Here is a 24169-nt window from a genome sequence, read left to right on the forward strand (position 1 = left end):
AACGCGTACGATCGCTGTTAAGCCCGTTCTGCGCGGGACCACGGGAGTGTAAATAGCCAAATGCGGCCTCCCACTCTTTTCTCCGTCATGATGAATCTCGAGCAGTGACGTCATCTGGCAGCTACTGCAGTTTGTTTACAACTGTGTCGTTTGTGTGTATTTCTTGTCCTGCCGAGTGTTCAGTTGGAAAGGAGTTTGTTTCGTGTGTCTTGTAGCTTCGTTTTTGGAATTATGTCTACAAATACGTCGTATTGTGCAGTTGCTGAATGTAATAATAGCGGACGTAAGACTGAAGGCATAAATTACCATCTTTTCCAAAAAATGTTGAACTACAGCGTAAGTGGATTGCTCGTTGTAAACGAGAGAATAAAGTCAATATTAATAATGCAAGAATATTTCTGAACACTTTTGTGAAAGCGATTACAAACGAGACTTGCAGAATGAATTGTTAGGTCTACCTACACGGAAATTACTACAGGATAATGGTGTTCCGTCTCAAAAAATACCAAACTGGCACGGAAATAAAAATGGTTCAAATGGCTCTGAGCACTATGGGACTTAACTTCTAAGGTCATCAGTCCCCTAGAACTTAGAACTACTTAAACCTAACTAACCTAAGGACATTACACACATCCATGCCCGAGGCAGGATTCGAACCTGCGACCGTAGCGGCCGCGCGGTTCCAGACTGTAGCGCCTTTAACCGCTTGGCCACCACGGCTGGCACACGGAAATATATTCCAAGTTCCAGGTCCTAGTACCCCGAATGTTACGGGTAGCGTTCTAACAGAGAGAGAACGTCCCTGTGACACTAGAACAGTAAAAAAAAAAAAAATGAAAAATAAAAAACTCTCTCAATGTTGAAAACTTTATGTCTGAAGAAAAGTAAGCTGGACAAATCCAGCAACACAGACATTTTTACTGATCCACTAATTTCACTTAAAGACCAGGAAATTCAAGAACTGAAGAGAGAATTGGTTAGTTCGAAGATTAAAAATGTTCGACTGGAACAAATAATTAAGTCAATGAAAGAAATTATAAAGCAAGCTGCATCTATGAAATGTAATGTGCCTCACACTAATAAGCGTAAATGTGTATGCTCGGATGTGAGAAGTACACTTTCTCAGTGTTTCACACAAGGACAAATTCACTGTCGGTTAAAGAAGAGGAAGCAAGTAAAGTGGTGCTCAGAGGACATTGCAAATGCTCTTACATTGAGAGCTTTGTCTCCTAAAGCATATGCGTATCTGAGAAGGAAGAATTATCCTTTTCCCAGCAGGTCAGCACTCCGGACATGGACGAAACAGTTCAAGTGCCAACCAGGTATTGTGAACCAGTTTTGGAATTTGTGGAAGCAACTTGGTGTGTCTACATCTAAGACATTTTTTTCAAACCCTGTTGATCATAGCAGAAAAGTCTGTTTTTTTTTTCATGTTACACATTTGCTTAAATTATTAAGACATCATTTTCTTGATGACAGAATCACTTTGCCTGGCGGTACTGTGATTACAAAAATGTTTATAGATGATCTTCTTCGACATCAGAAAGGCGATCTTTCGAACAATTATCACATATCGGAGGTTCATCTTAACGTTAGTGGACGTGATCGTCAGAATGTCTGAAGGGCTGCACAGCTATTTTCAAGTCGCACTGCACAAGCTGTGCATAAAGATCGCGAAGGGAGCTTCATTGAGCTGGTGAACGATGTTTTCAATGTGCTGAACTCGAGATACCCTCAAGATGAGAAATCTCCCCTTAGAAGTGGTTAGAGGTTTAATATCAGAAGTCAGGAAAACTCTCTAAAAAGATTTCTTGAAATGTGTTCTAATATGCGAGTAGGAAAAAGAAACAGTCTTCTCCCGTTTCAGAACGGATTCATTATATCAATAAATTCACTTTTTGGACTTTAGAATGATATGAAAAATTCCGGAGCTACTTATATATTGACAGCCAGACTTAATCAAGATTGTCTGGAAAATTTCTTTTTCAGAATTTGTGGTCTTTGTGTTTTCTACAACAATCCCACACCTTTCGAGGTGAAAAACAGAATTCGTTTACTGATACTCACTGGAAGTGCAAGTAAATACCTTTCTCTTCTGGTGCTTCGACTTCAGATGACAGAAATGAGAATTCTGCTTCTGAAAACTACCCGATACCTGCTGTTGAAACTGAGGGAGATTTTGTACGTTTTCTCTCGAGTGATTTATGTATCAGAGTAACTGATAAATCATTTGACATCGCTACAGATGACGAAAACTTGCTCTTAGATTTCGAGCTCAGTGGTTCAGTGTGTACCCGTGAAGATGTGAATGATGATGCTTTAAAATATCTAGCAGGATACATAGTATTCAAGAGCAAAAACGTTGACAGTTCTTTTGGAAATACAGCAGAGCAGTGTGTTGTTGATACAGAATTCAGTCTGAAACAAGACCGGATTACTATTATTTCAAAAGGGAACCTCTTTTCTCCCTCTACTGCCTGGTTTACTAAAATACGTGAGTTAGAAATTATATTTGCTGCTTTTCATGGATCAAATATTTCTCATTGTAGCAGAGTGATGGCAACCTAAGCAGACCATATACGTGCGAAATTTCCCGAACTTAATAGCAAAATAGTTCATTTATATGTCAGAACAAGAACTTTTATATGGATTAGGCATTTAAACAAAAGTGCCAAAATTGATCCAATGAAACGGAATTTGGCAAGGAAGAATCGGCTCTGGTCTGCATCGTCTTCAGCATCTTGGATGTAGCTTCTGCATCAGCTTTGTAAGGTAAGTTTGGAGATTATTATCTTTTATTTACAAAAAAAAGTGTAAAATAGGCAGTACCCAATTGTAAAACATTTACCGTAGTCAGATGCCTAAAACACGAGCATGAATGTGGATGCGAACATCGGCCACTAGTTTTGTGTGGTGATATATCATCATTGCTACTAATATTTAACGCACTTCTTTCGAAAACCTTGTATATAATGTTAACATGAAGTGTGTTAAACCCTGTGAGCTCGAAACTTTAAGTTATATGAGAAGAGAAGAGATGTGAAAACAATTATTTTGCAATCTCCCATACTCTACAAACGGAGGCTGCTGCTGGGTGACGTAGCTAGTCGCTGACCAATGAGAACGCACTAAGCCAATATGGCATACCTTTCTTATTCTATGTTCCTTGCACAGGATCTATGAGCTTGGAAGATAACCCAATGCACGTTCATGCCTACGAATGCTAGAGGCGAAACAGGATGGATCCTATTCTCATGCATATGTAGGTGCTTCACGCATGCGCAGACCACAGAGTGTGAAGCACAGCTGACAAATGGGGCGAAGTGCTTTGTGAATTACGTACCTTGCTCCTGCTGAGCGAAACGTAATATAGCAGGTTGTTCATCTCACAGAAGTTAACACATGAAATATCTGCAATTTTCGATAAGTATTAGTTGAAGCTTTATCTCGGTTATAGAATTTATCAAAATCTGCTGTTGTTCTAAGCCATTATTCCTGTCCAGTTGTTGGAGCCCATAAGAAAGTAGAAGAGAAGTGAAAGTTCTCACTTCTTTTGTTATTCAGTAATATAGGAAACAAGTACTTTCAAATACTTATTCCTCCAAGAGTTACGGATTTCACACGGTACATCTATTATCGGTTTTGGCAGACTCGAAACGAAACACGATGTGCAAACGACAAGCTTTTGTAAGGTTCGTCAGTCGCCAGAAATCGCTATGTAACAGTTAACCTCCAAAGGAATAAAATATGACAGTTTTCAGCTATTATAATTGAACAAACAATCACATGAAAGAATATACACAAAATTAAAGTCGTGCTTTCTGCTTGGTAAAATTGCTTCTCTCAGGCGAATATTGGGCTCAGTGAAGGATGACAGCTTTTCGAAACAAGCAGCATCCATTCTCACAAAATTTTAAACTGTAGTTGATCCTCTAGCCTCAACTCTTACATTGATAAGGAATAACAGTCCTTTTCCTGGCCCCTGCTTTGAAGCCACGGCTGAACCCAGCAGCTTCTATTTTTGCCACGTATTTCTTCCTATTTTTTTCTTTCCATCCTTCTCAGCCTTGTCGTCTGAAGGTATTTAAACGTCTTTTATAACGAGGGTGTTTACACATTTGAGCGACTTACAGTTTTATATAAACTGTGTGAAAACAATTAAATGCAGCGTCATATTGATCATCTAAAGTACAAATAAATGTAGGCCAATGCCCTTGGAAAAAGACATTAAATACCGAAAGTCTCGAAAGTTAACCAAAGCCGTCGATTCACGTTCAGGAAGCTGTCAACAAACACAGCAAACATGTAAAGCAGATGACATGACAGACAGATGCCATATAAACGCTTTTTTGTAGTTGGACATTCTACTGCACGGAGCACTGCCATAGACAAAGTCTTTATTGTGAGAGTCGAACGTCTAATGTAAAACGGGCTTTAGATGGAATAAAATGGATTCTGTTCTCACATGTATGAAAGTGCTTCACGCATGCACAGACAGCTGAGGGGGTAGCGCAACTGACAAACAGAGCGAAGTTAATTTTGAATTGTGTCTCCTGCTCAATGAGATGTTGTGGTTCGTTCATCTCATAAACAGTTAACGAATGGAACATCCATTATTAGCATTCTCTGGAATTTAAACAATAAGACGCTTGTATGAGGAACTGGATGTAAATCAGTGATCTGGATCTATCTGGAACTGCTCTTAAAAATATGTTCTTGTTGACTCACACATGAGCCTTAATGTGTCTTCTCACGAAAGGAAAAACGCGAGTTAATATAGTAAAATAATATTGGCAACACAAAAGCAACATTTCTATTGGTTTGTCCAGCTTTTACAGTGAGGTCGTTTACACATGTAAGTGACTTAGTTTCACATAAACTGCACCTAAACAACTAAATACAGCGGCACAGTGTCCTTCTAAAATGCAATTAAATGTAGTAATCTTTACGAAAGGACATAAAATACTTGATAGTCACGGAAAGTAAATTTAAGCCATCTGTTTTCTTGCTGGAAGTTGACAACAAAAACAATACACATATAGAGCAGACGTCTAGATAGGCAAGCACTGTGTAAACGCTTTTTCCTAGTTGGACCATCTGTAGTGTGGAGCACTGCAGTAGATGACGACTTTCTTGTTCATGTTGTATGTCCCCTGTAAAATGGGCTTTAGTTTAATAGCTGCCACATCACACTCTGGAACTTTTTCTGGCGTATAATCCACAGTTTATACAATGCTTCATTTCACAAATTATGAAGTTTTTATGACTCGCTTTTTTGGTTAAATATATTAAGTTTCTTTATTCTTCCAAAAATCGTTTAAGACTGTGGAATAAGTTTCTTTATTCATCCAAAAATCTTTTAAGGCTGTGGAATATGTCATTGGTTTGCAAATATTGTGTGGGCGCGGACACACACACACATACTCTCTCTCTCTCTCTCTCACACACACACACACACACACTCACTGCTGTAGAAAATCAAACACAGTTTGCTGTTGCTCGTCCAAACTGTGCCCCTGGGGCTCTAGCGCCCGCGAGCGCCTGAGGCTAGCGCCCCCGGCGAATTCGTATGTTGCCGCAGTGTCGCTTAGATGGCCATTCGGGCCACCGGCCAAGCCTCGCCATGCTGCTGTACGCGCGCTTCGTACAGACGACAGACTGCCACGCCAGCAGCGGTCAAAAGTGACACAAAGCTGTTAGTCAACAGACGCAAGGCTACAGTGGTTCGAGATGGGTGTTCAACAGCAGCAGACAAAAAGAAAGAGGAGCGGTGCGTCCGCACTAGTTAAACCCGACTGGGAAATTAATTTCCTTTGTACTGCTGTCGAAAATCATGCCAAATGTTTAGTATGTTATCGGAACCTCATGTATTTAAAAAGATACTCGATTGAACGGCACTTTAATACCTATCACAAAGATTAGTTCGAAAATTTCTTGCAAGAGGAACGGCAGTCAAAGCTTGAAGAACTGAAAGAAACTTTTAAGCAGTATTACAGTGAAGTAAGTGTTTCCTATCGTTTGACTCTTAATTATTTATAAAGATGATAAATAAAACTATATTTTATAATCTGATATGTTACTTAGCAATGTAATTACAATGAAATGAACACCCTTAGCTGCTTACAGGCGTTGACATACATCAACGGGGACAGATGAAAATGTGTGCCCCGTCCGGGACTCGAACCCAGTATCTCCTGCTTACATGGCAGATGCTCTATCCATCTGAGCCACTGAGGACACAGAGGATAGCGCGAGTGCAGGGATTTATCTCTGGCACGCCTCCCACGAAACCCACATTCTCAACGTATTGTCCCGCACTACATTCGTAGTGCCCCCACCCATTATACTCATTAATCGCGGCGCTTTGCCGATTCCCGTAAGAGTTCGGGCTCTGTGCATTCGCACAGAAGAAGAAGATGGTATCTGTTCTTTGGACATGCCCGAAAGAACAGATACCATCTTAGTATATACTTAGCAATGTGCTAGTTGTCGAATGTCAGATTGTCAGCAACAAGGAACATTTCTTTTATGTTAATTTTTATATTTGGGTTGCATTAAATCACGATGCACAGATATAAAAAGTTTCAGGTGAGTTATTTTTTGCCACTTTCTGAAAAGCTGTCACAAACACTCTCTCAGGCAGCAAAGTGTCGATAAGAGTCATTCTTTGTTTTTGTGTTTTTATGGATGGGAAAACATATGTTGTAGTTTGATCTATGTTTTCAATTAATTAAAACGCAAATATTCCAATAGATAATAATTTATTTTACGACCACATTTCGCTGTCCTTTCCAGAGGAACGGGGGGAAAACGCACCTAAAACCAATCTTTTTTTGTTAGTGTTTTATTTGAGTTTCAATGAATGGAACAATTAACTGTTAAAGTGAAAAATGGTCGGTTCAAATGGCTCTGAGCACTATGCGACTTAACTTCTGAGGTCATCAGTCGCCTAGAACTTAGAACTAATTAAATCTAACTAACCTAAGGACATCACACACATCCATGCCTGAGGCAGGATTCGAACCTGCGAACGTAGCGGTCGCTCGGCTCCAGACTGTAGCGCCTAGAACCGCAAGGCCACTCCGGCCGGCCTGTTAAAGTGATAAAAGTGTTTTAAAAACAGGATTGTACAAAATTAATTGTATGTTCTTTTTTTGCTGTGTTAGGAGCAGGAAACAGGTGGGCAAAGTTTGCACGCAAGTTACAAATGCTCGCTGAGAGTTGCGAAAGCAGGCAAACCCTTTGTGGCTGGGAATCTCATCAAGGAATGCCTGGTCGACTCGGCGACTTGTATTTGTCCAGCAGACCTCACGGAAAAATTTGAAAAAATAGCTCTTTCACATCAAACTGTTGCTCACTGAGTCGAAGATATGGCCTCAGGTATGGAGCAGGAATTAATGTAGAGAGCTGCAAACTTAATTGCGTTTCCTATCGGTACCCTCAGACTTCAAGAAGAATATAATAATTCCAATTCCAAAGAAAGCAGGTGTTGACAGATGTGAGAATTACCGGACAATCAGTTTAATAAGCCACAGCTGCAAAATACTAACACGAATTCTTTACAGACGAATGGAAAAACTAGTAGAAGCCGACCTCGGGGAAGATCAGTTTGGATTCCGTAGAAATACTGGAACACGTGAGGCAATACTGACCTTACGACTTATCTTAGAAGAAAGATTAAGGAAAGGCAAACCTACGTTTCTAGCATTTGTAGACTTAGAGAAAGCTTTTGACAATGTTGACTGGAATACTCTCTTTCAAATTCTAAAGGTGGCAGGGGTAAAATACAGGGAGCGAAAGGCTATTTACAATTTGTACAGAAACCAGATGGCAGTTATAAGAGTCGAGGGACATGAAAGGGAAGCAGTGGTTGGGAAGGGAGTAAGACAGGGTTGTAGCCTCTCCCCGATGTTATTCAATCTGTATATTGAGCAAGCAGTAAAGGAAACAAAAGAAAAATTCGGAGTAGGTATTAAAATCCATGGAGAAGAAATAAAAACTTTGAGGTTCGCCGATGACATTGTAATTCTGTCAGAGACAGCAAAGGACTTGGAAGAGCAGTTGAACGGAATGGACAGTGTCTTGAAAGGAGGGTATAAGATGAACATCAACAAAAGCAAAACGAGGATAATGGAATGTAGTCGAATTAAGTCGGGTGATGTTGAAGGTATTAGATTAGGAAATGAGACACTTAAAGTAGTAAAGGAGTTTTGCTATTTGGGGAGCAAAATAACTGATGATGGTCGAAGTAGAGAGGATATAAAATGTAGACTGGCAATGGCAAGGAAAGCGTTTGTGAAGAAGAGAAATTTGTTAACATCGAGTATAGATTTAAGTGTCAGGAAGTCTTTTCTGAAAGTATTTGTATGGAGTGTAGCCATGTATGGAAGTGAAACATGGACGATAAATAGTTTGGACAAGAAGAGAATAGAAGCTTTCGAAATGTGGTGTTACAGAAGAATGCTGAAGATTAGATGGGTAGATCACATAACTAATGAGGAGGTACTGAATAGGATTGGGGAGAAGAGGAGTTTGTGGCACAACTTGACCAGAAGAAGGGATCGGTTGGTAGGACATGTTCTGAGGCATCAAGGGATCACCAATTTAGTATTGGAGGGCAGCGTGGAGGGTAAAAATCGTAGGGGGAGACCAAGAGATGCATACACTAAGCAGATTCAGAAGGATGTAGGTTGCAGTAGGTACTGGGAGATGAAGAAGCTTGCACAGGATAGAGTAGCATGGAGAGCTGCATCAAACCAGTCTCAGGACTGAAGACCACAACAACAACATCGGTCTTGACGAGTCCGCTGACGTTGTGGCCATATCTCAGCTCGTCATATTCATTCGAGGTGTCGACGACAATCTGCGTGTCACCAAAGAATTTCTCGACTTTATACCATTAAAAGACACAACCACGGGTTTGGATATTTTTCTAGCCGTGGAAAAGTGTTAAAGTCAATTTTTTAAAATGGGAACGCCCAACCAGCATAACAATGGATAGAGCCCCTGAGCTACGAGCGATATGCACTGGATTCCTGGGTTACGTCAGGTCAGAAATGGCTGAAGTCGGCTGTTCCTTATTCACGGCAGTCCATTGTCTGATACACCAGGAGGCAGTTTGTGCGAAGACTGTCAACATAAAAAAATGTTATGGACACAGTTCTTCAAATGGTTAATTATCTTCACTCGCATGTACTCACACATCGCCAATTTAAAGAATTTCTGGCTGATATCGAAGTAGAATACCCGTACATCCCCTACTACTCTGAAGTAATATGGCTGAGCAGAGGAGAGGTGCTTCATCAGTTTTTCTCCTTGATGGGCGGAATAAACACCTTTTTGGAAATGAAAGGACGTCCAGAAGAATTACTCTGTGATCCTAAGTGGATGGCGAATTTGGCTTTTTTGAGTGACTTTACTGGTCATTTAAATACTTTGAACATTTCACTCCAAGGCGAAAATCACTCTGTTGTTGATTTAGTGCAGACAATTCAAGCATTTAAAAAAAAACTTGTTTTGTTGGAAAAACAGTTGCGTGAGAAGAATTGTGGACAGTTTCCTGCACTAGACAGCATTAAAGAAGATGTGGATTTTTCAGATTATGTTCAAATCATTTGCAAATTGCAAGAATAGTTTGAAAACAGATTTTTGGCGATAAGTGAGTTTCATATGGCATTAGATATATTTCTTCGCCCGTTTTCCCTTCGGGCAGCGGACGTCTCACAAGTGCTTCAACTAGAGCTGATTGACCTGCAGTGTGATGTCCGCCTGGAGAACCGCTTGCTTATGTGTAAAACTTTGGATGACTTTTACAGCTGTCTTCCATGAGAGAAATGTCCTCTTTTGCATAAGCATGTGACTGAAGTTCTCTCAATGTTTGGTTCCATGTATGTTTGTGAGCGCTTTTTCTCTCTTTTAAAGCTTGCTAAAACTAAGAACCGTTCATTACTTGGCAATAAAAATTTGGCTGATTCTTTGAGGTTATTAGACTCACGGAATAATGTACCAAACCTAGACAAAATCGTTTCCTCGAAAAAGGAAAAAGTGTAAAATGTTAATTGTCTTCTTTAACAATGTTGACTGTAAGAATTAAAGAGCTTTATAACCTTAATTCTATTTTTTAATAAGTTTTCAACGTTGGTCAGTTAAAGTTATTATGTACAAAACAGCAAGCTGAGAATCCGACTTCTAAGCTCTGAATAGGGATACAAAAAGCTGTAGCATGAAGTATAACAAAAAATATTTACTTGTGACTGCTAACAGTAAGAATGAGACTCTATATCCCTTACACAAAATTATTTCCAAAATAGAATATTTATCTATAGCTCATTTAAGAAACTGATGTATTTTCCAGAGAACGCCTATTGTACATATGACGAGTGTGCATGTGCAGTACTAATAGAATCAACCTGTGGGTCAGAAAACTACTAAGTTGTTCTTCGATTCTTGTTTTGGATATTGTTTTCTAAAGCTTTGTGTAGTAATTCTGCCAAACGAACACTAGTTGTTGCCTAAACAGTAAATGGTTTGCTTTTTTTACCACTCAACGACCTCTTTTACAGAGGTGCACTTCCTCTGTTATTTTGTTTACATTGGATCTGACCGCAGGACAGTCCAACGCAGAGCAGTGCTGTTGTGGTCTCACTCGCTCTGCAGCAGTCTCTCTTGCTCCTTTGCCGACACTAGCAACACACTGTCGTGGACGGGATGCTCAGCTACACTGCCTTGCGTGCTGCGTCCGCCGGGCGCAATTCTTGGATGCGCCTGTGTAGAAGCTGCAAAACTGTAGCTGCCGACCACTGTTTTCACTTTTTTAGAAATAAAATAAAAAAGACACTGAAATCGAATGGTGTAAAGCAGCAGTTGCATCACGATAACTGCGATGGAATGCTCTTGTTTAGAAATACTGCCACAAGGGAGCTGTTATCATAGGAAAGTGGCTCAACAAAGAAAAGTACAAGCAAGCTTAACTTTATGTGTGGTAACAAAAGTTCCTTCTCTTAAGTTACGCCACTAAAAACTGGGAGTTCATACATGCAACTACAATGCAACAATAGTATGCCACTAGCTGTAGTAACATTTTTGTTGCGTGTGTGAAACTGGCTTAAGTGTTCTGACTTCTTAAATAAAGGAAGACAAAACCCAAATGTTGCATCCAAAAATAGATATTGCACAGGGATAAATCAGGGGAAATAAATACATTTATAAAAGAAATAACACTAGGAGGAGAAAATGCTGTCTGAAATGGCAAACTAACCAACAGTTGGCATGTAAATATCATTGGCAGGATAGTCACTCTTCCAAGATTTTAGAATCTTATTGTATTCGTTGATATAGGCATATTGAATAACTAATCTATAGTTTAACAGCTGCCACATCACAGTCTGGAGCTATTTCCTGTATATAATGCACAGTTCATATGAAGCTTAGTCTCACAAATTACAAATTTTACAGAATTCGCTTTTCTGATTACCTATCTTAAGTTTCTTTATTCGCTAAACAATCTTTTAAGACAGTGAATTATGTCGTTGGTTTGCAAATATTGTGTGCACCCCCCTCTCCCCCCCCCCCACACACACACTCACAACACACACAACACACTGCTGCAGAAAATCAAACACAGTTTGCTGATATTGTAGTTATAAAAGCTGCGAAAGTGTACCCGCCGAACATTGTTTTCACTTTTTTTCAGAAATAAATTTAAAAAAAACACAGAAATCGAATGCAGTACAGTAGCAATTTCTTCATGATAACTGCGACAGAATGCTCGTGTTTCGAATTGCTGCCGCCAGACGGCAGTGGTGGTAGCAAAGTGCGCAACAAAGTACAGCCAAGCTGAACTTCTTGTGTCCTGCCACCAGACGGCAGTGGTGGTAGCATAGTGCGCAACAAGGTACAGCCAAGCTGAACTTCTTGTGTCGTAACAAAAGTTTGTGTCTCTTAAGTTACACCACTAAAAACTGTGACTTCACAAATGTAACTGCAATGCAACTGCAGTACGCCACCAGCTGTGGCGAGACTTTTGTTGTGTGTGTGAACCAAGCTTTATCTGTATGTGCACACCGAACTCTAAAATGGTTAGTATGTGTCAGTTCATTCTTAAATTTAGGAGTCACTCACGTTTGCTGAAAGTAAAGTACAAGGAATACAACGATCTGGATAAGGATGCATGTGCTAATAATTATGATTGGTTTGAAGTTAATCTGGTATCTCTGTTGTGTAGGTGCAAGGCCTCCTGAGGAAGAAGTGCAAGGACAAGAACGACACAGTAATAGTATGCCATATTTCTATCTGGAAAGCGTCAGAACTCTACCTTCATCGAAAAATGTCGACGCTCGAGGATGTAGAACTCACGTGCACTGCAATTTTGTTGCTTGACTGCCTTACAAAACACAAGCATAATGGGCGAAAAATGTCTGGAAAGCTTCCAGCGAACATTTAAGTGGAGCAGGATCTGATTCATGGCAGCATAGATTCGTTAATTACAACAACTGATTACAAATCAAACAAGTGAAATGTGTAATTTGTTGAGTACAGGTTCTGCTTTCTATGTATTTCTCGTGGATGTAATGGAATTTCTTTGCCATAGCAACTGTTCCAAACGAAATAAAACAAATTATTATTTACTAACCAGTAGCTGAAATATTTCATGACCTTATGTCTGTGCTGTGAAACTGTTGCAAGAGATAAACATTTATGTACACTGGATGGCTGACCTGACCATATGTGTCGCTTCTTGGAACAGCTTTCTTTTCTTTTTTTTTTCATCAGTCTTCTGACTGTCTGCAGCTCGTGGTCTCGAAGTAGCGTTCTCGCTTCCTGAGCACATGGTCCCAGGTTTGATTCCCGGTGGGGTCATGGATTTTCATCTGCCTCGAGATGACTGGGTGTTGTTGTGTTGTCTTCATCATCATTATTCATCCCCATTATGGTTGGAGAAAGGCAATGGCAAACCACCTCCACTAGGACCTTGCCTAGTACGGTGGTGCGGGTCTCTTGCATCATTCCCTAAACTCTGTCATGGAGTATGGGATTTCATCAGTCTTCTGACTGGTTTGATGTGGCCCACCACCATCTCGAGGTAGCACTTGCAACCTACGTCCTCAATTATTTGCTGGATGTATTCCAATCCTTGTCTTCCTCTACAGTTTTTCCCCTCTTCAGCTCCCTCCAGTACCGTGGAAGTCATTCCCTCATGTTTTAGCAGATGTCCTATCATCCTGGCCCTTCTCCTTATCTGTGTTTTCCACATGTTCCTTTCCTCTAAGATTCTTTGCACAACCACCTCATTCCTTACCTTATCAGTCCACCTAATTTTGAATCGTCTCCAGCACCACATCTCAAATGCTTTGATTCTCTTCTGTTCCGGTTTTCCCACAGTCCATGTTACACTAGCATACAATGCTGTACTTAACATGTACATTCCTATAAATTTCTTCATCAAATTAAGGCCGATATTTGATAAGAGTAGACTTCTCTTGGCAAGGAATGCCTTTTTGCCATTGCTAGTTTGATTTTGGTGTCCTCCTTGCTCTGTCCATCATTGGTTATTTTACTGCCTAGGTAGCAGAATTCCTTAACTTCATCTACTTCGTAACCATCAATCCTAGTGTTGAGTTTCTCGCTGTTCTCGTTTCTACTACTTCTCATTACCTTCATCCTTCTCCGATTTACTATCAATCCATACTCTGTACTCATTAAACTGTTCATTCCATTCAGCAGATCATGTAATTCTACTTCACTTTCACTCAAGACAGCAATGTCATCAGCGAATTGTATCACTGATATCCTTGCACCTTGAATTTTAATTCCACTCCTGAAACTTTCTTTTCTTTCCATCATTGCTTCTTCAATGTACAGATTGAACAGTACACCCTTTTTAATCTGAGCACTTCGTTCTTGGTCATCCACTCTTATTATTCCCTCTTGTCTGTTGTACATACTGTATATGACCATCTCTTCCTATAGCTTACCCCTACTTTCACAGAACATTTTTGTACTTCCTTCTTTCATCTATCAGCTGTAGTGTTTCTTTTGTTACCCATGGTTTCTTCGCAGTTACCTCCTTTGTACCTATATTTTGCACCATTTTACACTGTCGAATGCTTTTTCTAGGTCGACAAATCCTATGAACGAGTCTTGATTGTTCTTGAGTCTTGCTTCCATTATTAACCACAGTGTCAGAATTGCCTCTCTCGTGCTTCTGCCTTTCCTAAAGCCAAACGGATCGTCATCTAGCGCATCCTCATTTTTCTTTTCCATTATTCTGTATGTTATTCTCGTAAGCAAATTGGATGCATGAGCTATTAAGCTGATTGTGCGATAATTCTCGCACTTGTCAGCTCATGCTGTCTTCGGAATTGTGTGGATGATGGTTTTCCAAAAGTCAGATGGTATGTCACCAGACTCATACATTCTACACACCAACGTGAATAGTCGTTTTGTTACCACTTCCCCCAATGATTTTAGAAATTCTGATGGAATGTTATCTATCCTTTCTGCCTTATTTGATCTTAGGTCCTCCAAAGCTCTTTTAAATTCTAATTCTAATGCTGGATCCTATGTCTCTTCTAAATCGACTCTTGTTTCTTCTTCTATCACATCAGACAAATCTTCCACCTCAAAGAGGCTTTCAATGTGTTCTTTCCACCAATCCGCCCTCTCCTCTGCATTTAACAGTGGAATTCCCATTGCACTCTTAATGTTATCACCCTTGCTTTTAATGTCACCAAAGGTTGTTTTGACTTTCCTGTAAACTGAGACTGTCCTTCCAACAATCATTTCTTTTTCGATGTCTTCACATTTTTCCTGCAGCCATTTCGTCTTAGCTTCCCTGCACTTCCTACTTACTTCATTCCTCAGTGACTTGTATTTCTCCATTCCTGAGTTTCCCGGAACATTTTTATACTTCCTTCTTTCATCGATCAGCTGTAGTATTTCTTCTGTTACCCAATGTTTCTTCGCAGTTATCTTCTTTGTACCTATATTTTTCTTTCCAGCTTCTGTGACTGCTCTTTTTAGAGACGTCCATTCCTCTTCAACTGTACTTCCTACTGGACTATTATATATCGCCGTATGTATAGCCTTAGAGAATTTCAACCGTATCTCGTCATTCCTTAGTACTTCTGTATCCTACGTATTTGTGTATTGATTCGTCCTGACTAGTGTCTTAAACTTCAGCCTTCTCTTCATCGCTATGATACTGTGATCTGAGTCTATATCTTCTCCTGGGTACACCTTACAATCCAGTATCTGATTTCGGAATCTCTGTCTGACCATGATGTAATCTAACTGAAATCTTCCCATATAACCCAGCCTTCTCCAAGTATACATCCTCCTCTTGTGATTCTTGAACAGACTATTCGCTGTTACTAGCTGAAACTTGTTTCAGAACTCAATTAGTTTTTCTCCTCTGCCATTGCTTTGACCAAGCCCATATTCTCTTGTAACCTTCTCTTCTACTCCTTCCTCTACAACTGCATTCCAGTCTCCCATGACTATTAGATTTTCATATCCATTTTATGTACTGTATTACCCTTTCAGTATTCTCATACACTCTCTCTATCTCATCATCTTCAGCTCGCGACGTCGGCATGTATACCTGAAGTATCTTTGTCGGTGTTGGTATGCTGTCGATTCTGATAAGAACAACCCTTTCACTGAACTCTTCATGGCAACAAACTCTATGCCCTACCTTACTATTCATAACAAATCCTACTCCCGTTATACCATTTTCTGCTGCTGTTGATATTACCCTACACTCATCTGACCAGAAATACTTGTCTTCTTTCCACTTTACTTCACTGACTCCTACTATATCTAGACTGAGCCTTTGCATTTCCCTTTTCAGATTTTCTAGTTTCCCTACCTCGTTCAAGCTTCTGACATTCGACGTCCTGGCTCGTACAATGTTACCCTTCCATTGATTATTCAATCTTTTTTCTCATGGTAACCTTCTGCTTAGCAGTCCCCTCCTGGAGATTTGAATGGGGGCTATTCCAGAATGTTTTGCCGATGGAGAGATCATCATGACACTTCTTCAATTACAGGTGACAAGCCCTTTGGATATACGTTACATGTCTTTAATGCAGTGGTTTCCATTGCTTTCTGCATCCTCAAGCTGTTGATCATTACTGATTCTCCTGCCTCTAGGGGCAGTTTCCCACCCCAAGGACAAGAAAGTGCCTTGAACCTCTGTCTGCTCCTCCACTCTCTTTGACAAAGCCTTTGGCGGAATGAGGGGTGACTTCTTATGCCGGAAGTCTTCGGCCGCCAGTGCTCATTATTAATCAAAATTTAAGCAGCGACGGGATTCGAATCTGGGACCGAAGACGTTTTCATTGTTAATCCAAGACACTACCCCCCCTTTTTTTTGCATTTTGTTCGTTAGTGTTCGTTGTGGCAGACGACACATGACGTACGTTGAAGTTCTTTGTGGATCCTTTCACTCAGTTTTTTTATTACAGAGACCACTCAGCTCTCTGAACGAGCACACTGAGCTACTGTGCTGGCACCCCTAGACCACGGGTGTTCGACTTGGAACAAATACAAGCAGAATAAACATTCCTGGTTAATGTCATGACACAGTGATTTTCAGTTTCCTTTACTGTGGACAAAGACATATCTGGCATTTCCTGATCAATCAGTTATTTCATTTCTCAAAGCACCACAAGCTGCTTTTATGTACATCTTCCAGGCCACTTCCTGATCTTTTGTTATTTACTTTTCTCAACTCTTTTTAGAATTTTGTTTGGGTTGAACTGACTTTCTGTCAATCTCAGCAGAAACTGTCATGCATTGCACGATACGACTCTTACATGGTACAGTATGCTGCACAGTATTTTTAAAGCTCTGCACTCTTCATCAATATGTTGCACAAACCGTCAATACCTACCTCATCCCATCAACACTTTTGTGCAGTACCCTTTACAAGTGCATCTCTCACCACCAGTCGAAAGCCATCGGCACATGGCATGGGTTATCTAACATTGATGTGGCGCTCTAAGAGTTTTTTTTTAATTTATTTATTTATTTATTTGATTAGCCATCCGTAGACATTTTCTGGAGTCACTTCCCACTATTTCTCGTTGAGTAGAGATTTCTTCATGTGAAACACAAAATGTAAATATCACATAACATTACAGTTAAATATTGCGTGCTTTTAATGCACAATTTTTTATTATTTCCTATTTTTTAAATAAAAAACGAAATGGGAGTCCGCTTCTATGCACTTTCCCCTTCAAATGTCACTGCTGCTCGTTGGCTCACAGCAACTTAAGCTTGTTGTGTAACCACACCCACAGAAATCGCGACATAATCGAGAAAAACCGTCAAATATTTATAATAAGTAAGAATATAACTATCACTGCTGGTCTCAGAATCCATCAGATACGCGAAGATAAAAAAAGAAGAAACAGTTTAGCTACAACAAGCTTTGAAACTGTTACCTTCGACATGGTAATCTGATGCTTCTAATCACACGACCAAACGTAACGATGGAAACACTGGAGTAAAGTTTTTTTCATATTTAGATTTCCGGATGACTCTGTTGTTAGTTGATATTTAATTATAAGAAATCCTACCAAGGGTAACACGGTTGTGATAAAACTTCAGTGCGCCCAAAACAATTTTAGTAAGAAAACAAATACCACCTGCATGTAAGGGAAACATAGCGCTTGCCAATTGGTCTTCTGGTTCTGCTTTTCATTGGTCACTTGGTTAGAACTGGGAAGATGTGTTGTGAATAGTGGTGTTTCTGTTCTCACCAACAACTACGCTACTCCCTGCCTCCTGACGTGTTTCATGCACGAATCAACACAAACAAGAACACGATTTCGACATATTAAAGTGGGTTAGCATGCGCAAAAGTGTCACCACAGATAGTGGCATACTGCAATAACATTGGAGTTGCATATGAAAATTCCCAGATTTAATGGTGCAACTTAAGAGATGCAAGTTTTGTCACGCCAAAAAAAGTTCAGCTTGGTTGTACTTTGTTGTGCCACTTCCCTATCACCACTGCTCCCTGGCGGAAATATTGTGAAACACGAGCATTCTTCCGTGGTTATCACGCAGTAATTACTGCTGTACAACATTCAATTTCAGTGCGATTTTATTTCATTTCTGAAAAAAATGAAAACAATGGCCAGTAAGTACACCGTCTCTAGAACTAGGAGAATAGCAGAAGGTGTGTGTGTGTGTGTGTGTGTGTGTGTGTGTGTGTGTGTAGTATCATCCCAAGAAGGAATAAATAAGTAAACGTAATATATGTAATCAAAAAAGCGTGCTGCAAAAAGTGCATAAATTGTGAGACCAAGAATTGTATAAATTGTTGATTATATGCAGGAAAAAGCTCCATAGTGTGATGTGGCAGCTGTTAAACTGAAAATTATTTATTGAAAATGCCTATATCAACGAATATAATCATATTCTAAAATCTTGGAAGAGTGGCATGTCTGCTGATGATATTTACATGCCAGCTGTTGGTTAATTTGCTATTGCAGACCGCATTTTCGTCTCTGAGTTTTCTTTCTTTTATAAATGTGTTCGTTTCTCTTGATTTATTCCTTTGCCAAATCTATTTTTGGGTCCAGCATTTGGGTCACGTCTTCCTTGTATTTAACTCTTGTGACATCTCTAAGGCCATAACCTGGACTATATTATTCATATTCTCCCATATGATCTCAACTGATGCCATACTGAAAGCTGTGCAGCTTTGTAGAATCAATGGCATCTTGTGTGAAGGTAGCTCCTGATGCCATTACAGCAAGCCACAAGCCGTGGCACAACATTCGATGTGTATGTGTGAAGGTGGCTTAAGTTTTTCAATATTTCGCAACATGCCACGTAAAGTAGAACCCATAGAAAGCGAGAACGCTCTTTGTGTAATAAGCAGAAAGCAAGGCGCCATACTGTTTTTGTCATGTTCAGTAGAAGCCCGTATTCGGCGGGTTTTATGTTATATGTTAAATACTATGAATACAAACTGTCTCTAACACCCAGACCTCCAAATGTCACACACTCAGATCGGTACCAAACGTTGTACGTGGGTCACTCCAAAAGAAATGCACACTATTTTTGTAAAAATACAGTTTTCATTCTGCATGTGTAAAGTTGTACAGTGTGTAGATACATCCTTCCCGCTTGTTTTCAAATTTATTTCAACATGTTCCCATGAGTGGCGCCATCACAGCATGTCTTCAAGATGACTGCTACACTTGACGTTCGTCACAAGCTATGTGCTGTCATAGAATTACTGTGCTGTGAAAACGAGACAGTGTGAAACATTCACAAGAAGTTGAAAAAGGTGTATGGAGATGCTGCTGTTGATCGCAGTACAGTTAGTCGGTGGGCAAGCAGGTTACGTGATGAAAGTGGGCACAGCAATATTGAGGATTGTCCTCACAGCGGCAGGCCTCGTACCGCACACACTCCAGACAATATGTAGAGAGTTAACGAATTGGTGACTGCTGACAGATGCATCACAGTGAACGAATTGTCACACTACATTGTGACAGGGGATGGAAGTGTTTGCAGAATACTGAAAGTGTTGGCATTAAAAAAGGTTTATGCCAGGTGGGTTCCAAGGATGTTGACAGTGGCTCCCAGAGAAACAAGAAAAACGTTATGCAGCGAACTTTCGAAACAGTACGAGAATGGTGGAGATGAATTTCTTGGAAGAATTGTGACAGGTGATGAAACATGGTTCCATCATTTTTCACCAGAGATGAAGAGGTAATCAATGGAATGGCATCATGCAAGTTCACCCAAGAAAAAAAAATTCAAATGTCAGTCAAAAAACCATGGGAGCGATCACAAAACTCGGATGGACAACACTGAAACACCTGCCTTACAGTCCTGACCTGGCTCCATGTGACTGAAAGACTCTCTTCGTGGTACGAGGTTTGAAGATGATGACTCCCTTGTGCATGCTGTCAAACAGTGGCTCCAACAGGTTGGTCCAGAATTTTACCTTGTCCGTATACAGGCGATGGTTCCAAAATGGCGTAAGGCAGTTACGAGGGATGGAAATTATGTGGAGAAATGACAATATTGTTCCTAAAGGATGTATCTACACACTGTAAAACTTTCAAACATGTAGAATAAAAGAGGGATTTTAAAAAAATAGTGTGTATTTCTTTTGGAGTGACCCTCGTATGTTGATGGAATATTAACCAAAACACCGATTTAGTTCGTGCTGTGTGTTGTCATCCAGTAGAAAATGCGTAAATGCTAATTAAAAATACCATCAGGACTACAGAGTACAGGAAAGGCATATCTGTGAGTAATTGTTTCGAAAACCTCCCTTGGGCAGTTGGTACAATGTGAGATGGTTGTACGAAAGGTGATGTGTTCAAACCCTGCTTCCAACAATTTCTTTTTAACTGTGTATGCATGAAACTGTTATGTAGGAGAACATTTTCTGACATGTAAAAGGGCTTTTCCGAGTTTGTAGCAATGTTCTATTGGCAGTCTGCTTTCACTTCTTAAGTTGAAAGTAGCAAACCTTATAGAGTACATTTGTATAGATGGGTGTGGTGTTCTGTTGGTCATGTGCAACAGAACACCACACCTGTCTATAAAAAATAAACTCTGTAGGTTTGCTACTTTAAACTAACGAAGCGAAAGCAGACTGCCAGAAGAACATTGCTACAAACTCCGTAAAGTCCTTTTACATGCAGAAATATGTTCATCCATATAACAGTTTCATGTATAAACAGTTGAAAAAATATTGTCATCAGTGGTGTTTTAACACATGACCTTTTGTAGACGACATGGCGCTCTACCAACTCATCTACACAAGATCTGCAAATCAATTGCACACAAACATGCTTTTCCTGTGCTTTGTAGTTCTGGCGTCACTTTTAATTACCGGTTACAGATGTTCTACTGCACGAGTACAAAATAAATCGGTGTTTTCTTGATACTCTGTCAACATACAACGTTTGGTACTGATGTGTGTGTGTGTGACATCTGGGAGGTTTGGATGTAAGCGCCAGCACATTGACTGTCACTAGAACAGATCTCTGTAGACTAATTGATTGATTGAGGGGGTCATGGGAAAGCGTTATTCGTACGATTTGTTGTAATAAAATGACGGGAAACGTCGTATAGGTGGTTGAAGAATTTTCGTATATAGTTATTTTCGCGTTATAGCTCTCATGTTATGGGAGAAATCCCGTTTTAAGGCAACCACCCATTGACGGAGAGTTCATGAAAACGTGTCATTATTTCAGGGATTTGTTATAATTAAATATCAACAACATTTCGCCTTTACAACATTGAACACAAAATGCGAGGAGGCTTGAGGCTGACGTTTAGCATAGCGTAGTTGGTTGAAGTGCTACCATCTGAAACCAAAGTGTGGATGACTATTAGGTTCGCGCCTTTTTTATATTTTGCGTTTTCTATAAGGTTGTGGGAGTTTCCTATGAAATTAATAGAATTAATTTCTTTAATTCTTGATGTTATGCAAATGTAAGTGCGCACTCTGTCAGGGGTGAGTTTGTTCGATTTGGTAAACTTTTTTAAGCTGATGTCCTTCCTGAGTGGCCATGTATGTTACATTTTTGTCTTATTACACGTTCAGGTATGTTGGAATTTTTTATTTATGTATATCACAGACAGAACAACATGACAAGCATTAGGAATTCTATGAACATCCGTTTTCGTTGAACTAACTGCATGGTTTTGAGAGCCAAATGAAACTGACATCTGGCGCTGGTTAGTGCTAAGAGCGTAGAATCACATTAACAAGTTTCGTCGTGTGTGCCGATGTCGTTGTATGTCTGCATGCATGCCAATGTTAGCTTTCTCGTCCTATTTGGTGATGGCTTTAGGGTACATTTATACTGCAGCCACATTAATGGTACCTCACTGCTCATAGCTGGCGCATCACATCTTGCTGCTAACAGGGAGTTTTGTTGCACTTACCCACAGCCTCACTGCTAGCACATCACTACTTGCTGGTCACACAACGTCTCTCTTTCCTGCTGGGAATCTTAACCCTGCAGTTGCTCACATCGCTAGTTGGGTGGATTACTTGCAGTGTATTTCCTATGCCTCATCTGACGACAGTAATATAGTTTCGTTGACGCCCACAGTTTGATTACTGAAAACGAGAAAGAAGAAATGTTATGAATGCAGCCTTTCAATGTAGATCGTCCACATGGCAGATAGTTTCACGGGTTCTAACAACAGCTCAAAAATATCTAGACATTTTTTCAGCTAGTTACACATGCTGTAACACATTTTCCAGTACATTTTAAATATTATGGACTAAGAATAATTTAAGATCTGAAGATTAGACCTAAAATTATTAGCATAATTTCTGTTGAAGAGCGATTCGTGGGCCTACTCGCTCTGCAGTAGTAATTCGTCAGTTTTTATCCATATCAGCTTCATACACCACATCTGCCACTTTTAGATTTTTGGGCCGATATTATAACGAAAAAAGACGACAAATTAAGTCAAACAGGGGCACTAACTATAAAAAATTATTACATCTAATATTATCCATCGTGAAGTAGTTATGATGATCTGTATGCCTCTCATTCCAAATAGCTCCATGTCCAAAAACAGCTGGAATAAGTTCCTGCTTAAAAATCGTTACTTATAGTTCTCACAACATTACTGTCTATGTATGTTGGCTGCATTGGTAGGACACTGAAAAGTTACACACAAACTCTCTCTTAATATAATACTTATAACGTTTCAAGTGCCAGTATTAAATGGAATATACGACAGCTTCCTACAGCTCTATCAGTAATGGCAAAGGTAAGATTAATCTAATAACAGCTTGCACAGTGACATTTCAGAAGTCCTTTCTCCCATGGTGCATACCTTAATGTAAGGTATGCACGCTCTGCTGTTCACTTCACTTTAGTTTTCAGAGTACACATGTAGATGGAGATGTAAAAATGGATGTTTGATGTATGAGACCGCCTCAGGGTTACATTGTCCATGCACAAGGAGGTTTGCATGCTGTAGATCCAGAGGGCTCTGCTGGTGGCAGCTTAGCTAGCAGAAGGGTCACTCAGGTTGGACAGGCCAAAGGGGAGGAGCCCGATAAAGTTTGTCCCACAGTGGCCTATAGCTCACCCTTTCCTATCCAAAACATGTCCTCAACATGTCCTTCTCCTGTCATTTCTTGTTATATGTACAAGACCTCAACAGCAGCGACAGCAGAGAAAGAGTCTTTCGGAAGGGTGAAACTAGCGGAAGAGGTACCTTTTCTCTTTGGGTACAAAAAGAGTACAAATAGCGACTGTACCCCAAAGAGGCGGCTACAGACAGCGTCTCATAGTGAGCAGCTGATTTTAGGCTGGGCAACCTTGTACCTATGTGGTCAGTAACGGGAAACTATCACATTACATTCCCAAGCAGTACATGGTATGTCTCTCCATGTGAAAGATTCCGGAGTTAAAACTTCCCTCATTTGGATCTCTGGGAGGGGAACACATTGAGAGTAGACACATTTGAAAGGAAGAAAGGGACAATGGAGGAAAGAAAGATTGGAACATGGAATGTGAGGACACTACTGCAAGCAGGAAAGCTAGAGAATGAAAAACAGGAGACGAAAAGGAACAGATTAGATGCCTTTGGTTTGTGTCAAATGAGATGGGAAGAGAATGGGGAGATAGAAGGTGGAGATTATAATCTCTTTTACTCAGGGGAAATCAAGAGTGGTGAAAACAGTAGGAATATTGATAGGCCAAAAGCTGAAAAATAAGGTAATGAAGGTACAATATACTGATGGAAGACTGATGATGATATGGCTGAAGGGTAGTTCAAAAGATTTGATGTTAATACAGGTATGTATGCCAACCAGCCATCATAGAGATGAGGAAGTGGAAGAATTTTATGATAAAATACAAGAACTCATCGTGAAAGAAAATAGATGCCTGCATTATCATCATGGGAGACTGGAGTGCAGTGGTGGGTGAAGGAAGACATGAATTATTTTCTGTAAAGAAAATTCATTATTAGTGGGTAACACTTTATTTGAACACCACAAAAGGAGGCATTACACATGGATATCAAATTTGAATAGGGAAAGACATCAGCTGGACAACATCCTGATACAAAAAAGGTTTAGGAACTGTTTGAAGAATGCCAAAGCTTATCCAGGAGGGTATGTAAATTCAGACCACAACCTAGTAGTGGGAGA

Source organism: Schistocerca nitens, chromosome 1 (assembly GCF_023898315.1).
Source record: "Schistocerca nitens isolate TAMUIC-IGC-003100 chromosome 1, iqSchNite1.1, whole genome shotgun sequence".
Lineage (NCBI taxonomy): Eukaryota > Metazoa > Arthropoda > Insecta > Orthoptera > Acrididae > Schistocerca > Schistocerca nitens.